We start from the raw sequence: 19,613 nt of genomic DNA, 5'->3' as shown, positions 1-19,613 counted from the left end.
GGAGCTACAAACAAAAGGATGTCCACCTATGCATACACTTGCATTACTAAAACTAGAACAGCACTCGGTAGAGTGCATACCTCCACCAGGCTGAACAGTTGATGTTTTGTATTCCACTAAGAGGCCGGATCTGGATTCGGACCTTCAAAATCGAATAGGCTTCTTCCTGTTACCTACCCAAATCATCCACCAAGTTTTGCCTGAATTCATCCACAACTTTTTGAAATATCATGATACTCGTTGGTGGCCCTATCTCTCAAAGGTGAAGAATCACTTTTAAAACTCTCGTATCCGGATCTGCATCCGGATCTTCACCAAAGTCGAATCATTTTGTCCTTGTCATGCACCCAACCTGTGCATTCACTTTCGTCTGAATCCATCGACAACTTTTTGAGATATCCTGTTCGCAGACAGACAGACAGGTGTGAAAACATATCCTCTGCACACCTTTGGTGGTGGAGGTAATACTATTTCGAGAAAAAATGTATATTTCCAAGTAATTAGTACAAGTAGTAAAACAAATGTTCCAAGGTAAACAAGGCAATTAAACAAGTGCTCCAAAACTATTACAAAATAATGCAGTTTTGATGATCTCCAAAGACCTGTCTCATGCAGTCAACCTTCCTTCTAATAGAGCCTCTGCAAGGAACCATAGCAGAATATGTGACACTCTATCCACTTCTCCCGCTCCCCTTCCCCCAACCCCAATACTATATAAGTTCATTAAGCTCCTTTTCCTTTCCTTTCCAACTCCTCCAAACTTTATTTTTCTCTTCTGCCCCTTCTCTCTTTTTCTCAACAACCCACTGCCCCCCCCACCTCACCCCCAACCCTTCCACACATGCAGACCCTGCTATGCATAATATGTAGATTGTCCCTATTCAAATAAGGTCTTCAATAAAAGACAAAACCCTACAAGATAGGTTTAACTGTTCGCATTTCCTTCCAACGTATTGCCTTTAATGTGCCTGATCCCATTGGAACTCAAAAGATGAGCAGACTCGAGCCCAGTTATTACTTGCAATGGGAGACCGTGGCAACGTGTTCGCCTCTCAGTCGTCGATCATCGATGTATTTCCTCGTGGAGTGGAATCATACTAAAACTGCCATCCTGATGCACCGCAAGCAGCGTGCACCGAATCTCGGAGCATGCCGTTCCTTCGGATGGTGACCTGAGTCCGGCCGTCCCATCTGCATTCAGTCTGTAGACGTTAAATACAGCACAGTTTCCACAAAAACAAAGGCAATTGTGTGCCAGTACCCCAGCTAAATTCACGGCTGAGAAAATAGATGAGATTTGTATGCTAATTATAAAATTAATGTGGATGTTATGAGGTTAAGCTTAGAGTGAGGATTCGGTTAGTACGACCATATAAGGAAGGTAGATTAGTTGAATTCAGTGTGGTTACAGCACAGTAACGATGAGCCGAATGGCCTCCTCCTGTGTCCAAGTTTCCTTCGATAGCCTGACCACAGATATCAAGGGTTTGTTTGCTCCCGCCTCATGGATGAAGTCTGCATCCTTTGTTAAACAGTGACTGTTTCGCAAGCATCAAGAAGTCAAAATTAAGAGCAGTGCAAGATGGGTTGTTGACTCAGCTTGTGCTGTATAAAACTACACAGCCGTGTCACTTGCTTTTTGGAATTGTGGTACAGTATGTGTGTATATATATATATATATATATATATATATATATATATATATATATATATATATATATATATATATATGTATATTTACAGTGGGGAGAACAAGTATTTGATACGCTGCCGATTTTGCAGATTTTCCCACTTACAAAGCATGTAGAGGTCTGTAATTTTTATCATCGGTACACTTCAACGGTAAAAGACGGAATCTTTAACAAAAATCCTGAAAATCACATTGTATGATTTTAAAATAATTAATTTGCATTTTATTGCATGAAATAAGTATTTGATACGTCTGAAAAACAGAACTTAATATTTGGTACAGAAACCTTTGTTTGCAATTACAGAGATCAGACGTTTCCTAGAATTCTTAACCAGGTTTGCACAGACTGCAGCAGGGATTTTGGCCCACTCCTCCATACAGATCTTCTCCAGATCCTTCAGGTTTAGGGGCTGTCGCTGGGAAACACAGACTTTCAGCTCCCTCCAAAGATTTTCTATTGAGTTCAGGTCTGGAGACTGGCGAGGCCACTCCAGGACCTTGAGATGCTTCTTACGGAGCCACTCCTTAGTTGCCCTGGCTATGTGTTTCGGGTCGTTGTCATGCTGGAAGACCCAGCCATGCCCCATCTTCAATTCTCTTGTTGAGGGAAGGAGGTTGTTGGCCAAGATCTCGTGATGCATGGCCCCATCCATCCTCCCCTCAATATGGTGCAGTCGTCCGGTCCCCTTTGCAGAGAAGCATCCCCAAAGAATGATGTTTCTACCTCCATGCTTCACAGTTGGGATGGTGTTCTTGGGGTTGTACTCATCCTTCTTCTTCCTCCAAACACGGGGAGTGGAGTTTAAACCAAAAAGCTCTATTTTGGTCTCATCAGACCACATGACCTTCTCCCATTCCTCCTCTGGATCATCCAGATGGTCATTGGCAAACTTCAGACGGGCCTGGACATGCGCTGGCTTGAGCAGAGGGACCTTGAGTGCGCTGCAGGATTTTAATCCATGATGGCGTAGTGTGTTACTTATGGTTTTCTTTGATACTGTGGTCCCAGCTCTCTTCACGTCATTGACCAGGTCCTGCCGTGTAGTTCTGGGCTGATCCCTCACCTTTCTCATGATCATTGAGGCTCCACCAGGTGAGATTTGCATGAAGCCCCAGACCGAGGGAGATTGACTGTTATCTTGAACTTCTTCCATTTTCTAATAATTGCGCCAACAGTTGTTGCCTTCTCACCAAGCTGCTTGCCGATTGTCCTGGAGCCCATCCCACCCTTGTGCAAGTCTACAATTTTGTCCCTGATATCCTGAGACAGCCCTCTGGTCTTGCCCATTGTGGAGAGGTTGGAGTCTGATTGATTGAGTGTGTACAGCTGTCTTTTATACAGATAATGAGTTCAAACAGGTGCAGTTAATACAGGTAATGAGTGGAGAATGGGAGGGCTTCTTAAACACAAAACTAACAGGTCTGTGAGAGCCGGAATTCTTACTGGTTGGTAGGTGATCAAATACTTATTTCGTGCAATAAAATGCAAATTAGTTATTTAAAAATCATACAACGTGATTTTCAGGATTTTTGTTTTAGATTCTGTCTTTCACAGTGGAAGTGTACCTATGATAAAAATTACAGACCTCGACGTGCTTTGAAAGTGGGAAAACCTGCAAAATCGGCAGTGTATCAAATACTTGTTCTCCCCACTGTATATATATATATATATATATATATATATATATATATATATATATATATATATATATATATATATATATATATATATTGTTTCTGGAACAATCTTACCATCCCACAACCAACTCCCGTTTTCTGCTCAATTCCCCCACTTCTCCCACCCACGTTTTTGCTCTTTCTCCCTTTGCTCCGAATAGCAGAATGATAGGCAAACAGCGTGTGCAAACACTCAATGGGGCCCTGCAAGTTTGAGTACAATTTGTGCGGAACCAGGACAGGAGTTATTAACACGGGGTTAAATGGGGCCCGGTGCCAATAAAAGGAAAATGGTTCAGATTATATAAAGAGGTCACATGTATTTCTAATGGCATGTGCAAAGCATGGTGAAGCTAAGTGCAGAGGAATAGAGTATAATTTATTTTTGCTTTTATACACTGCTCAGCACCCCCCCCCCCTTTGAGGATCATGGACGCACCTGCCATTAAGCACGGTTTGCTTCACAAAGGCTAATAAGAATAGAGGTGGAGATGGAGCAGTGAGAAGCAGAAAGAGCAAAGAGACAATGAGGCCGAAGAAGTGAGGCTTTGCTCTTCGATGCCCCCGCTGCCTTGGAAAAACATTCCGACTTCATTGCACGGTGCGGTCGCCCATAGAGAGAAGCCCATAAGTGGCAAGGGTGGATTCTTGTGAGGTGGAGATCAAAGGTGAGGGTCACGAATGTGATGAAGGGAACAGTGGAGCCGACATGGCAGTGCAGAATGTCCTGAAGGCTCTCTGGCTGTGGTTCTATTCCTCTTTGCAGTCTCAATGGAAGTGAAGAACAACCTCCTCAAAAGGGATTCGGTAAAATAAAATAAAAAGATCCTTCATCACCTCCACCATGCGTTCACTGCTGGAGCTCGCTGCAAAGGGCTCAAGAGGTGGACCTCGGGTCATTGGGATGAAAACTTCCCCCATTGCGGCTTTCTGGCTACGAGTTTCATAAACGCTGAGGGACGAGGAAAACGAGATTGTGAAAGGTATTTTGTGGTATTTTTATGGAAACAACAGTGAGTGACATAAAAAAATTAATCATATTTGTAAAATAAAACAACCACGGTACTTTGTTCTGATGTCTTCCTCAACCTTGCTTTCTTCTCACCTTTTTCAACTTTTTTTTTTTTGTTTCTATGAGCGAGGCTCATCGAAAAAGGAAGGCATAACTGACAGTGGGACAAACATCAAGGGAATCCCACTTCACAGAATGAATAGAAAGTGAGAATAAATCTCGCCCTGTAATTAGAATTATTAAAAAATTATTTAATAATTAAAAATAAAAATAAAATTTTGCCCTCATTGGGCAATAGGGCAATTTTGCCCTAATAGGGCAAAAAAAATAGGGCAATTAGGGCATAAAAATAAAAATAAAAAGAATAATTAGGCCAAAGACCTAAGCTTGCCAATGATGACAATGGTGTATTATTTGACATCCACACCTTTGGAGATGAGATAATGGGTTCAACAAACCATCTGAAGGATAGCTCGCTGTAAAATGGAATGCTGGTATTCCAATCCATTGTACAATGAAACCCAGCTTCGGTACATCGGGGCTAATCAACGTACATCGTCGTAAGCTACCATGTTTGTGTGGAATTCCTCACAAAACACCATCTCCGAGCGGTTCCCAGATGTCCGCTTCCGACCATGTGTACTTCCTCCAAATATTTCACAAAACCCTAACAGTACAAGTCTTACGGCGAATGGAATATCCTTGGAGGAGAATATAATTCAAAATTTAACCCTTTACTAACATGATCAAGCGCAATAATCACACACAAATAGTCAAAAAACTGGGAAACATGTCGAGTCTCAATTCAGAACATGACTGACTGGCTTGAATTCTGCGGCGCGACGGCACGACCCGACTCTCCGTGCAGAGACTGCAAATTAACGGGACGGAACAAACGGCGGTAATTATGCCTGTGCCTGCTTCAAAAGCACCCATTGTTTAGGCAGTGAGCAAGCTGCCCTTTACTTTGCGCTTTTGAGGCGTTGAGATCTGGTTTGTGATCAGACGGTCCCTCGGTTCCCAGTTAAAATCCTGATAACAAGACTTACAAGTTGTTGAGGCAGAATTTATGCCTGGTCCTAGGATCTTGAGTTTGAATCTCACTTGGCTGTTGAATGAATGCCAGGTGGGGTTGACCCTGCCTGTCATCCTTCCGAACTCGGCAGAATGAGTGCCTGCTTGCTGGTATCCTGTGTTGGAGTGGCGACCTGTCCAGGATTGTGCCCAATAGCCATTGAGACTGCTTAGGCAGCACCAATGCTCTGCACAGAGTATGGTCCCAATGGATGGATGGATGGATGGATGGAGATGGACTGAAGATTCTAACGTCGTGACATGACATTCTCATCCGAAAATTGAAATTATTCCAATGGAAAATAGTTTCTTAGGCACGGAGATGGGTAAGATTTCTGCAATTGCCTTTATGACGGATGTCCAGCAAAGGGATTTGGTGGTGACTTTGGCACACAATGGCCCACTCCATTTGAAAGGCACTATGATGGAACATCCGGCTCAAAAAATCCCCTTTAAAAGTGTGACATTGATACATGGCAACATCCGTGAAGCATCAGGACGATACTTTTTGTTGTTGGATCACATTTCTTCCAGAATCACATCCATAAAAGACAACTCAAAAGAGCAATAACACTTCCCCTCTGAACTATCGGGTCATCTGCCTCATTTTCGGAGTGAATAATGATAAGAATGATAATATTTTCTTAATTTCCATTTCGACACTGATTTTGGGTGTCTCGTAACTCTGTCGAGCTTACGGATAAATGTAGTTACAGACTAGGGCCAAAGGATCTCCGACCGCACTCGAATCGCATGAGACTGGTGAAAATGACTGGCCCCCGAGTCTGAATCCTCACCCATGCATATTCACCATCTCTTCCACACTATGCAGATTATTTTCCCTTCTGTTACTGTCCAGGCCATTGTGACTCATTTCGTTGTTATTCCTCCTTTCCTCCTTGTGTAAATGTCCACCCCAGACTTCACCTCCTCGGTTGTTTGTGAACTTGCTGCCCTTTGTCATTTCGCTCCTCCATGAGCCCAACCCCTTGCAGAGAAAAATAAAAATGAAATCTTGGAAGATGGAATGTTGAATAATAGCGAATTGTTGAAAGCATACACACCATCCAGCAGGATAACACGTCTCCAATGTGTGCAAAATGACGAACAACAGGATAGGAGAGGGTATAACATGCACGTTTACAGGAATCGATCAAAATATCTCACCTTTAATTCCCATTAACACAATGATTAACACTCCCTTCTTTCGTGCAAGGTCTTTGTTCTTGGTATGCATTGAAGACAAGCAGTCATGAATATTTCAACAAAGAGGCAGAACATTTAGGAAAGGTCAAGCTTCAAAGTCAAAACGACGCCGGTGAGGATATTGACACAGACCTGCAAACCACCTGAGATCGCCAGCTGGAGGATGAGCTAGCTACGGGTCTGAATCCCCTTCAGAATGGTGGAATGGCGCCACAGTAGCCTGTAAGTGGCATAACCTTTTGCCTCAATGCCCATCGAGGCAATTGAGGGATCCAGCGGGCTGAGAAATTGAAGCTCAGCGATTTGACTCGAATTCCTACTCTCAAAAAACCGAAAAAAAACCTCCATTTTCCTGTCAAGCACCTGTCCCACAGAGCAGGAATTGATCTGGCACAATGCGCCAACATGCAGGGAAATGCCCGGTCTAGTCAATGCACGCAAGTACCACCAACCACTACACAAAAGGTTTGTATGATGGTTGTGTGCGTTTGCTTAAATTGACACCATTGTCGATCTCGGATGAGCATTACGTTCCCATCAAACAAGACAACTGGTAGAGGTAAAGGTGAACACAAGCCAAGTCAAGAGCCAGTTGTAAAGCTGGGAAGATGGTACCAATAACAGTGATGGATCCATTTTCATTATGTTTACGCAAAAACAGCTGAATATTTTACTTTCCCACCTCTTTCCTTCGTATCATCCCTTTACTCAGAGATCTCCCATATTTTACTTCTCCCCCACACCCTTCCTCCCTCCTCACCCACCCCACTAGCTGGCATATTTCCCCCTTTATGTTCCGGTGTTCCCCCATTCAAATACTTTTTGCCTTTATTCCTTCCAAAGCACTGGCTGCCCAACTGAAACCAATCGGATATGAAAATATAAAAAGAAAAACATTCTCAGCCAAAGGAAATTTGATTGCATCTTCCAGCGAGGTATGAGCTTACTCAGAGCTCTCCTCTCTTTGCAGAGTTGCTTCTGCATACTTTTCCTTGAGCGATTCGCTCGGACAGGGCTGTCTCAGCGTTTCGACGTTAGACATCGCCTCGTGCTCACTGCTTGCTCCCTAATCATTCTTCCTTCCTCTCACACTCCATCACACACTGCGCTCCTGGCTTTTTCACTTCACTATTCTTCACTCCTCCATTATATCCATTCTCCATTCTTTCTTGGTACCCTCGCCGAAGGAGAGGGTATTACATTTGGGTCTGGTTATTTGTTTGTCCACATAACATAGAACGTGAGTGCTTTTCTCCGCAACCGCTCGTCAGATTGAGACAAAATTTTCACCATAGGTGCGACTACTCATGCAGAATGTTTTCATGATAATTATCATGTCATCGGTCATGTGGTGTGGCAACCATGTTGGAAAAATGGAAAAACTTTGGACCTCTGCATCTCTGAAACTACACCAAGGAAAAAATTGAAGCCTGGCATCTGGCAAGTACTCCTCATGGGGAATGAGTGTGATGTTTATGACGTCATAGGTGCCTTTGTTATGGCGTCATAATTGCATATGTAGAACGTTACATCCGATCAGTGTGAAAAATTCTGAGGGTCATCTCAGGATAAAATGGTCCACAAAATTTTTTGATGATGACATCGGTCACATTATTGGGCAGCTATATTATTTAAAAAATAAAAAAAAACTTCAAAAATCTTCTTCTCTGAAATGGCTGAACCAGTCATCACCGCCAGCATATATAAAGTGGCAGTTCTAATTATGTCTCTTCTTAATTACACAACACACCAGAACACAAACGCCACACAACACAAACACCACACAAAACAAGTCCGGGCGAGAGTCTGCAATCTCTGATTGCTCGTTTTCTTGTTTTTTTTTTTTTCCTTCTACAATGCATTTTCCAAGTTCTGTGTTCTTTAAAAACTTGGTCACTATCCGCTATGTTCTCTCGTTCTCTCTCTCTCTCTCTCTCTCTCTCTCTCTCTCTCTCTCTCTCTCTCTCTCTCTCTCTCTCTCTCTCTCTCTCTCTCTCTCTCTCTATATCTCTCACTCCTTCTCTCACTCTCTCTCTCACTCCTTCTCTCTCTATATGTCTATCTCTATCTCTATCTCTCTCTCTCTCTCTCTCTCTCTCTCTCTCTCTCTCTCTCTCTCTCTCTCTCTCTCTCTCTCTCTCTCTCTCTCTCTCTCTCTCTCTCTCTCTCTCTCATTTTTCAAATGCATTCCTCGTGGCACCCACATTGCTTCTACGTCGACGCTTCTTGAATCAAGTGGCCACAGAGCAAATGAGCCTGAACTGTCCAAGAAAAGTGCTGTCATCTGTATTTATCGACACCAGGCATCGTGCCACTGCCTCAAGGGATTCCACTTCACTTCTCTGAGTAAACGCCAAAAATATATCCCCCAGAGTCTGGCGAGAAACAAAGTGGCAAATGGGTGTCAATGTGTCACCAGGATCATCGAGTACCCTTGTGATCTTCCTATCAAACCCGAAATCCATCCCTCGAGACCTATCGTCAACAGTTCGATTGGTGCTTCGATACGTTAACCCCAACCGTCCCAGAGGGAGGATTTGTTGACTTTGTTCAACAGTCTACACACAGCAAGGGTGGTTTCCTTTTCAGGTGACACATTACAATATGAATTTAAACTCAAAACTAACCACTTGCATGTAGTAACATCGAGGATTGTTCATAAAATATTTTCCTGATGCAAAGCCTTCTGGGAATGCATTAGTGAATCAATAGACTTCCAGGCGATGCCACGGCTTCCTTGCTCTCTGTAATAGCACACATTCTCAAGTGAGAATGAGACAGGGTTGTGTTCTGACACATGAAGATACAGGAAGCAACACTTTATAATGCACTCTGACTTGGCTGAGAGAAAGTGTGCAGGTCGTAAAGGCTAATGTGTAAATGTTTTAATCGCGGTCATGGACAGAGCCGCTTCAGATTATCATGAAACTGCCATGTTTCACCACAAATGCAACCGAGGATGGGCCAAAGATGACAAATCTTCCTTTATCCATTTTCTGACCCGATATAAAAATGATCCATCTTTTTTTTCCCCTCACCAAGTTTCCGGAGCCTCCTCTGCTTGATGGAGACTTTTAGTGACAAGCAGTGAAAAGACCATTTCGAGAGAGAAATGGGATACCTCAGAAATGGCAGCCGGACTGACTGTCAAGACATTGCATCTGGAAGAGTAACTAGCTAGTCAGGGGTAAAGGAAATCTCAGTATCCAACTTATGTGTGAGTACGACATGAGGGGAATCAAAGATAAGAAAGGGCGATGCTTCCGTGTTCTGCAAGTACCATGTATTAATTATGTAAGGAAATATTGTCACGCACCCAACCTGTCCACCAAGTTTCATCCAAATTTGTCCTAACTTTTTGAGATATTCTGCTCACAGACAGACAGACAGACAGACAGACAGACAGACAGACAGACAAACAGACAGGAGTGAAAACATAACCTCCGTCCACCTCCGTTGACGGAGTTAACAACCAAACTGCCATAAAGGGAAAACAAGTGCAGTACCTTTTCTTCACCTTCAGGCCGAGGCTGCAACATCGGGTTCAATAATGGTCACTGAATTTTCTCAAAAGTCATTAAAATTTTGTCCCACAACATGAGAATGATTGTTGGATTGAGGGTTGATCAGTAAATCCATGGCCCCCTGATGTAAGAGTACAGTATTACAATACATAAAGGTCATTTTCAACTTCAAAGATCAGAGTTGCTTCGAAAAGACCAAAGACAAAGCACAGCCTTGTTATTTTTTGTGTCGTGTTAAGCCGACTTATTGATAACTCCTCAAATATTCATAACATTGACAAGAGTCCCTGGGATGATCATACAACTATAGTAGTGATGTGGAGATTACTGGAGAAACGAGGGGAGTAAAAATCGTTGAAATCGGCCCACGGTGGCATCATGGTGGAGTGCCCGCTCCAAGTCCGGCAGGTCGGTGGTTCAAACCCCCGCCGAGTCACACCAAAGACTTTAAAAATGGTACGTGCTGCTTCCATGCTTGATGCAAAGATAGAGGATATTTAGGAGGATAGAGCATGGACAAACAACCATACGTTGGTAATAATAGCACAGGCTTTGATGAGCCTAATGGCTTCCTCCTGCGTTGAAGTTCCTTGTAAGACAACTCATATCATGGAGTACAGTAGTACTCCATAAGGAGGGATGATAGGGGGGGGGGGGGAAATGGCCACTCATTCACATGTGTAAACAATGATCGGGTTATAAACTACTATAGAGTGAAGTCATAAACATTTATAAGCCATACCTTTTCTTCTCAAGCGTTTCCTGAACTACCAAGACGTAAAAAGATGCCAGAATACATCGCTAAAGTACCAAAACGAGAGATTGCTAAAATGCCAATTTGTACTTCTTCTTCCCCTCTTAAAACAATGTTAAACTGTTGCCCGACCTAACTCAATAACTGCTGAAACAATGATGGTGATTCCAACACGAGGAAGTTACTTTGTCTCTGGGGCTGGTGCACGCAACCCAAAATTTATAAATTTATAAATATATAAAACATTGATCGTTGTATGAGGAAAAGGAATCGAATGTAAATGTGGACTCAACCAAACCAGGGGGTTGGGAGGGGTGAAGCCAAGCTGGTTAGGTCCAGAATGTTTGGTCCAGATTGGGTTGGGAAACCAGATCATGGGAGGGGTAAAGATGGACAGTACCATTCCAAAAGTGACACATATCCAAACCTTCCCCCAAATCAACTGAAACAAGTATTAAAACAATTTAATAAAAGAGATGGATTTCATCAATATCAAAATAACAAAATATAAAAAAACATAAAGCATTTTATTACTTTAAAAAAATTGCAGAAATAAGAAAAAAAAAAACTTGTAAAAACAGAGGGATGAAATCTCAAATAAATACCCAACGAAGGAAGGGATGACACCACATTACGATGCTACATTACAACACCGCATTCCTCTTATGGATTAGCATCATGATATATTTTGACGTTGTTCCATTACAATTCCACAACAAAAGCAAAATGTCAAAAGATGTTGTGATGCTAATCCGTAAGAGGATTGTGATGTCGTATTGTGGCATCGTAATGTGGTGTCATTCCTACCTTGTTTGGTTGTTTTTTTTGAGATTTAATCCCTCTGGATTTACATTTATTTATTTATTTATTTATTTATTTATATTATGAACATGAGGGTGCACTTGTTGATGGAAGCTTGTTTGTATGATTGGTCCCATGATGTACGATCCCTTGATCTGCTTTGTTTATCGAATCCATCTGAGGTCATGCTCTTGTCTGAAAAATAAACTCATTGTTATGTTGATCGTAAATATCCATCAGATAGCAAGTTTTCTCTCATCAAGAGGACTGCAAGCCTGGTGTTGACTTAACGGTGAAGGTGGCTGGCTTCAGATGTCTTGAGTTCAAGCTCATGTTTTCAAACATTTAATTAACACCACATGGGTTGACTCAGCCTGTCATCCTTCTGAGGTTGAACCAGCTTACTGGTAACAGGGGCATTGCATCAAAGGCACAGCCATGCTGCCAGAAAATTATACAGCCAAGCGGCCATAGGTGGCCTACAACTAAAAAAAATAAAAATAATAAAAATTAAAAAAGAGGACTGCTTGGCCTCTGAGATGAGTTTCAAAATTAATGTCAAAATTAAATAAATTAATAATGAAAATAAATAAATGCTGTTTTTTTCTCTCCTATATCCTTTTTAGAGGAATTCCTATGAGAGATCAATACTCTTATTGGGACTCTATAGGATTACAGCACAATGAATCCAGACTCTGAGGAACACTTACTCAAAGGTGGCTAAATGGTCTGGACCTTTTGTGTCAGGTAATGTTCTGATGGGGGTTCTACATCTTGAAATCATATTGATTCGTCGATAAATATGGGTAAAAATAAATATGGCAGATAAGGCTCACTTGGTTCACCTCGTCATAAATGCTGGAACCATTCGCCAAAGTGTGTAGACGCGTTCGCTGTCAATCCACTAACAGTGCCCTCCACCACCCCCATGCATTTTTGCAACCCTATTGCATCTCCAACTATCAAGGCGACCAATAAAGTCAGCCTGGTGAGACGGGAGACATAAAAATAGAAATTGCAGGCGGGCCTCAGAGGAAGCGTGTGCCATTCATCTCGGCCTAATAGCAAAGACGTTATTTTAAGATCGATACGCAAGATCATTTTTTGATCTCTTTTACTTTTGTAACGAGGTAGTAGGATAGGCAAAGTGGACGGGAGAATGTGATCTATTGAAGTGAAAGAAAAGCTAGTGCACGCGCTCCGTTTACCCTGGCATTTGGAACTTTCACGTTGCGATGCAATCTAACGATGACACAGGTGTGCGCGATGGCTCTGCGGGTGCATCCTTCATGCCTTATTCAGCCAGTGGAACACTCAACCTAACTGGGCTGCAAATGCCCTCGACATGCACTCAAAGAGCACTTTGGTACCATTCTACGGATACTCAAAACGAACAACACAGTCATTTTTACATGAAATGTTTAACAGGAGTCCTTGAGACACTCCACAAGCAATCCGAGAACACTCCACTGGTGCGTTCCCCAAGCCAACCTCACTTACGAAGTGAAGAGTGCTCGGATTTGCATGCGGCAATGTCACCTTGGCGGGTGCAATAAGAGAGCGACTGAGCTTCCACAATGATCAAGGATACAGAAGAGTCTCTCCAAAAAAAAATTCTTGCCAGAACCTGATTGGTCAGGTGTCGCTTCCTGTTACATGATATATAAATCGGTAATTTTGTAGAACATTTATTTATGAGCTGGCAGGATGTAACCTGAGTTTGAATCTCAACCCAACGATAAAATAAACTTCCATCCTGTTGTTTCACATGTGGAGTGAGGTGTCAATGTTTGCGCCGTCTATCGGATGGATGTTAAGCCGGATGTCCCATCTGGTAGCATCTGTTAAATATGGATGTTAAATATCCCACGGTATTTGTCAAGAAGAGGAGCCAAGTGATCGACGCAACCCTGAACATATGACAAATTCCTGCCACCTTCAATCGAATGTCAGGGTCTGGTCAGCCAGGTCATGAAGGACTTAGAGCCAAAAACGTTCCCTAGTCCACTCTACGAGGGGGAAGAATTGAGCGAGTTAAAGAAGGACTGCAATTGTAGAACATTCACGGAGGAGGCCAAATTCTAAGGTGCCAAAAGAACCGCTGCGTTCCTTCTGTTCTCAAGAAGCAAAATTCCGCACTAACCTCATGTCAGATGAGAGCCTGGTTTGCCATCGGTGGCTCTCGTTTATAGATCAGTCATGCCACGACGGGGTGCTTACGATCCATGTCAAAGTGCATTATATCCCTCCACTTGTCATGACTGACAAGTCGCAAAGAAGATGGCATTAATCGATGGCGTCGCCAGGTAAGTGTTGGCTCAGATTCCAAGTGGAATATAAAATAACTTACCTTTGTATCATAAAAAGAGCCCACATCATGATGGTATCGTGAATGTATTGAAATGGAAAGTATTTGCTGATACAAAGCAAGCCTTGTATTACACGGCGTACAATTAAAATGACTGCAATTAGTGAAATATATAAATAAATTGGTATTGCAAACGATCTATTTATTACATATGCACGGGAGGGGGGGGTCGAAAATGAGAAAAGGAAGAGAAACTGGCAGGAAGGGGCTATAGGGCAGGTAAATGGGGGGAGGGGAGGGGAAACAGAGTGTGGGAGGTTTGGGAAGAGGGGAGAAGGAAGTCTTCGAGAAGATAGGAACAAGGGGAATGAAAGGAAGGGGATTCAAATAATAATAATTCAGCCAAATTTGCGTATATATTTAATAGACGGTGCTTATCTATATCCATGCGTTATCAACAGGACTCATGAAAGTAACTTCCTGCAAAAGTCTTGACGTCAAGAGAATACCAAGAAAACAAAACCACCTGCCTGTACGAGCACAATATGCGTTCGAAGTTAGTGTATGGCTACACCTACGTGGCAGGGACGCACGTAACCAGCTACCTAGCAACGTGACCGATAAAACCAAAAACCCACAAGTGTTTGGTTCGATTAACCAAAAAACACAAGGAAAGCTCAGCTAAGGCAGTTTTTACATTATCATATCATATGTTAAAGGCATTTCCTCTCCTCTGAAGTCAGCAAAGCCACAAACAATTAGTAGATTGCACCGAGTGAACACCAACAGCTCACATCACGTCCGCACTCTGAGTGTGCTTGATTCTGGGAGAGTTATTTCATGGTGTGTTTATTAAAACAGTGATCCGAGGCTCGTGCAGAAGCATGCAGGACAAGGACATTCGGAGACACCGGTGCGCTTTCGTGAGACTTACATGAGCAGGCAATGGGTAAACAAACGTGGTCAGTGGGATTTGAACCTGGGATCCCAAAGTTGTGATATCGCGCGATGTGCCTGGATGGGAATGCAATGAGGCTTGCACGTCGTAGCACTTTATAAATCCATTCGTAACACTTTATAAATCCATGTTTATATTATACATTTTACATCCGCTGCACTTTTCTTTTCCTCCTACGCAGGCTGACCACACCTGTGTATGTGTATATTACCGCAGAGCACAGTTATACACCTTGACTCACGGATACCTGCATACATATGTATACCGTACCTGTACACATGTATACCAACACAGCGAGATTGTATTGGAGAAGGTTTTTTCAAGAGGTACCAGATGTGATCACACCACGATACGGGTACTAAACACAAGGCTGTGAATCCGAGAAAACAAAACCGCGGATGGACAGGAAATGTCGGAAACATGAGCTCCTCTGCCCAACACCCACACCCCCCCCAACCTCACCCACCCCACCTCCACTCCCCAAAGGTGAACCTGAGTTCCAGGCATCATGGGCCATCACTTCAGATGGGAATGCGAGCAAGAGTGAGTCAAACAGCTGAAACAGGTGTTTGCTTGGTTCAGATGGGAATGCTAGGAGGCAGGAGTTAGCAAACCATGTGGGTTCAGATGGGAATGCTAGGAGGCAGGAGTTAGCAAACCATGTGGGTTCAGATGGGAATGCTAGGAGGCATGGGTTAGCAAACCATGTGGGTTCAGATGGGAATGCTAGGAGGCAAGGGTTAGCAAACCATGTGGGTTCAGATGGGAATGCTAGGAGGCAAGGGTTAGCAAACCATGTGGGTTCAGATGGGAATGCTAGGAGGCAGGAGTTAGCAAACCATGTGGGTTCAGATGGGAATGCTAGGAGGCAGGGGTTAGCAAACCATGTGGGTTCACATGGGAATGCTAGGAGGCAGGAGTTAGCAAACCATTTGGGTTCAGATGGGAATGCTAGGAGGCAGGGGTTAGCAAACCATGTGGGTTCAGATGGGAATGCTTGCAGGGGTTAGCGAACCATGTGGGTCGGATGGAAATGCTTGCAGGGGTTAGCGAACCATGTGGGTCGGATGGGAATGCTAGGAGGCAGGAGTTAGCAAACCATGTGGGTTCAGAGGGGAATGCTTGCAGGGGTTAGCGAACCATGTGGGTCGGATGGAAATGCTTGCAGGGGTTAGCGAACCATGTGGGCTCAGATAGGAATGCATGCATACGTTAGCAAACCATGTTGGAATCTGGGTTTAGTTGGGAACACAAGCAGGGGTAGCCAATCAAGTGGACACCTGGGTTCAGATAGGAATGAAAGCAGGGGTCAGCTAATCAAGTGGACACCTGGGTTCAGATCGGAATGATAGCAGGGGTCAGCTAATCAAGTGGACACCCTGGGTTCAGATATTAATGATAGGAGGGGTTAGCCAATCAAGTGGACACCTGGATTCAGATAGGAATGAAAGCAGAGGTTAGCCAACTGAGTGGAAAGTGCACTTTGAATGAAGATCCGATGTCAGGAACACCCCCAAACGAAATATGACCTCTGCATGATGGTACCTTCACGGAATCTCGGATGGCATGTGTGCAGCTGGATGTATTTGAACCTGAAAACATGCAATATACAGATTTTCTTGAGCAGATTTGGTTTGCTTTGAGACGATGAAAGGAGACGTACATGGGAAAGGGCGCTCAAGGTCCGCCAACAACCCCCTTCTGGTAAAACTACCAAAATCACGAATCACTGCTCATCTTCACTCTTTCATTCCTCTTTTTTCCCGCCTTTGGAATAAACTTCCTCACTCTATTCTTTCCCATTCTTCCCTCCAGGCTTTCAAAACAGCTGTTCACCACCACCTCTTATCTTCCCCCATCCAAATCCTCGATCTTTTCTACCCCCGATAATCCACCCATGCCCACTTCCTTCAATTCTCCTGCTTTCCTTCCTGAAAGTCCCTGTAATGTCCATCTTCTCCTCGTCATGTTCCCCGTCCCATCCCCATCCCTCTCCCTTCCACAGTTCACCTGTGTCTGTTCCCCAATGTTTTGTCCCTTCCACTCCCACCCCTCTTGTCTCATGCCTCCTTGCTGTGAGTTGTGTGTTAGCTCTCATACGAGCCTCGACCAAGGTATACAAAAAAAAAAAAAAGAAAAAAAAAAAAAAAAAAAAAAAAAAAAAAAAAAAAAAAAAAAAGGATATAAAATCCGATGAGAGACAGAGACAGAGACAGAGACAGAGACAGAGACAGAGACAGAGACAGAGACAGAGACAGAGACAGAGAGAGAGAGAGAGAGAGAGAGAGAGAGAGAGAGAGAGAGAGAGAGAGAGAGAGAGAGAGAGAGAGAGAGAGAGAGAGAGAGAGAGAGAGAGAGAGAGAGAGAGACAGAGACAGAGACAGAGACAGAGACAGAGACAGAGACAGAGACAGAGACAGAGAGAGAGAGAGAGAGAGAGAGAGAGAGAGAGAGAGAGAGAGAGAGAGAGAGAGAGAGAGAGAGAGAGAGAGAGAGAGAGAGAGAGAGAGGAGTCCTAATTACAAGGGTCAAGGTTATATTTACATTAACCAAGGAATGAGCAATGTCAATCGGATTGCTGACTGCTCATATCGGTTCAAAATCCGGCCAATAATAATCGGGAAGCTGTGACATCTGCCTCGGGCCACAATGCCGAGGAGGGCACAGTCAGCGCAACACGAGACGTTTAAGCAAAGCAGGCAATATAAATGCGTTGGGCGAGGCGGCGTTTCGGATTTGTTCATATATTTGGGAAGCGATGCCAGTGACGCGCACGAGTAACCAACAGGAGATGCAAATTACAATTCCTGGCACAACGACCCCGAGGGGGGGGGGGTATGAGCGATCTGCAGGTGTGCGGTGAAACGTGCCACGGTGCAAGCGCAATCTGTTCCGAGCAGCACACGATGAAGCAAGGTGCTGGAAAGTGAGAGGCTGGAAGAGGGGTGAGGAAGGGACGGGTTTAGGGGGGCAGTGAATGATGGAGTGCTCACTGCCCTTGCGCTGTCGAGTTAAGTTAAAAAAATAAAATAAAAACTACTCTCTGAAAAAAAAGAGGGTAAACCACTCCGTCATTAATAACCCTCCTTCCCACTTGTACAACGATTGACCGATCATTCGGTCGAACATTCCGAGAGCACTTTAGACATTTCCGCCAAAGCTATACTTCAATCCATGACTGTGTGGCCATGAAAGGTCTCTTTCAACCTCTCGGGCAACACACTCCTCTCGTTCTCCTTACACCGTCGATCATAATAGAGTGGAAATGACCAGGTTACCCACGAGCATCCCGCACCGACTTCACGCATGCCAGACCCCCCACCCCTTCTCCTCCCCCCCAATAACGCTGGCGTGCCAGGTGCTTTGGGGATGGTGTACAAGGAACACGCAGGAGGAATCGGTCGCCGTCCCTGTGACTGTGACTCCAGGCAATATATTATCGACCTTTCCAGACACGGCCTATTATCAGCCAGCACGCTCACGTTGTTATCTCATCGTCGGCTCTCGAGCGCTCCCGTCCCGATGCACCTGCACTTTCTCTCGCACTCTCGTTCACTCTCCCTCTCCTCTTACCTTTCTTGGTCCTTGTTCGGCCTTTGTTCCTGCGTTGACGTCCGTGGACGAACGGTCCGTAGTACGTGTGTTTGCTCGAGTTCCTTCGGATGAGCGGCATCGCGTCGCTCCAGATGATCGTCCTCTATCAATCACTTATATCGATTGTGGTCGAGAGCACTGATGTGTTCCAGGATCTGGGCCCCCCTTGCTCAGCCCCACCCTCCAATGATGACTGCAGGGAATTCCTTCTTTCTTTCCTTCGACCCGTTAGACAACTCCCCCCCGCCCCCCACACACACCTCCTCCAGAAATGCTCGAGCACGTGTTCGTTTGACGGAATCCCCGTCTTTGTCTTTGGAAATCTACTTGAAATGGACACCCGGGAGGAGTCGCTGTTGTCGCAATGTTCAGGAGAACCTCTGGGAGATGTACGAGGAGTTGGAAGGGGGTCGGGAGAGTGGGTGTACAGCCGGGGTCCCCTCGTAAAACACGATGGGAGAACGAGTTTCAAACGTTATCGATTACCAAAAGGAAGACGGGTCATCTTCATTCACACGATAAGACCACGGGTTCCCTTTGGCTCGAGAGAAATCCCAGAATCTCCATCAAATGCCGAAAAAAAAGTGCGGGATAGGATCGAGAGGAATGTTTATTGCTTCTCTTTAATCGAATCTTCACCACAAAGGAGCGAGTACGAGGCGAGGAGTCGCTGCGTCGCAGGGCTTGGTCGTGTCCCTTTACGCATTTCCATGCGGGAGGGATGAGGGAAGTAACGCACAGGATGAGAGAGAGAGAGAGAGGGGGAGAGAGAGAGGGGGAAATGAGGGAAGGGTGGGGGTGAGTGTGACGCACTCGGCGGGGAGTGGAAACACACTGAACTTGAGCGTGCGCTCGTGTGCACGGATTTTCATAAACACGGATCCAAGAGAATCTTGGTGACGTCATCTTTGTGATTGGAGGCCAAGGTCATTGGCAAGGCGAAGGTCGATTTGAATTTCGATCTTCGATCCAGATCACAAAGCACATGTCGTGGTTGTACTGGTGTGCATAATGT

General features: G+C 44.3%; 1 protein-coding gene across 3 annotated transcripts in view; it reads right to left on the bottom strand.

The window, feature by feature from the left end:
• The window catches only part of LOC147013357 (ras GTPase-activating protein nGAP-like), a 404,833-nt gene that overhangs the window by 247,556 nt on the left and 137,664 nt on the right, over window positions 1–19,613 (bottom strand). The gene's annotated exons all lie outside the window — the stretch shown is intronic.

The sequence above is a fragment of the Eptatretus burgeri genome, chromosome 14, assembly GCF_056783735.1.
Source record: "Eptatretus burgeri isolate ZD-2024b chromosome 14, Ebu_testis_v1, whole genome shotgun sequence".
Classification (NCBI taxonomy): Eukaryota; Metazoa; Chordata; class Myxini; order Myxiniformes; family Myxinidae; genus Eptatretus; species Eptatretus burgeri.
The sequence above is the reverse complement of the archived record's forward strand: the minus strand, read 5'-3'. Positions and strand labels throughout refer to the sequence as shown.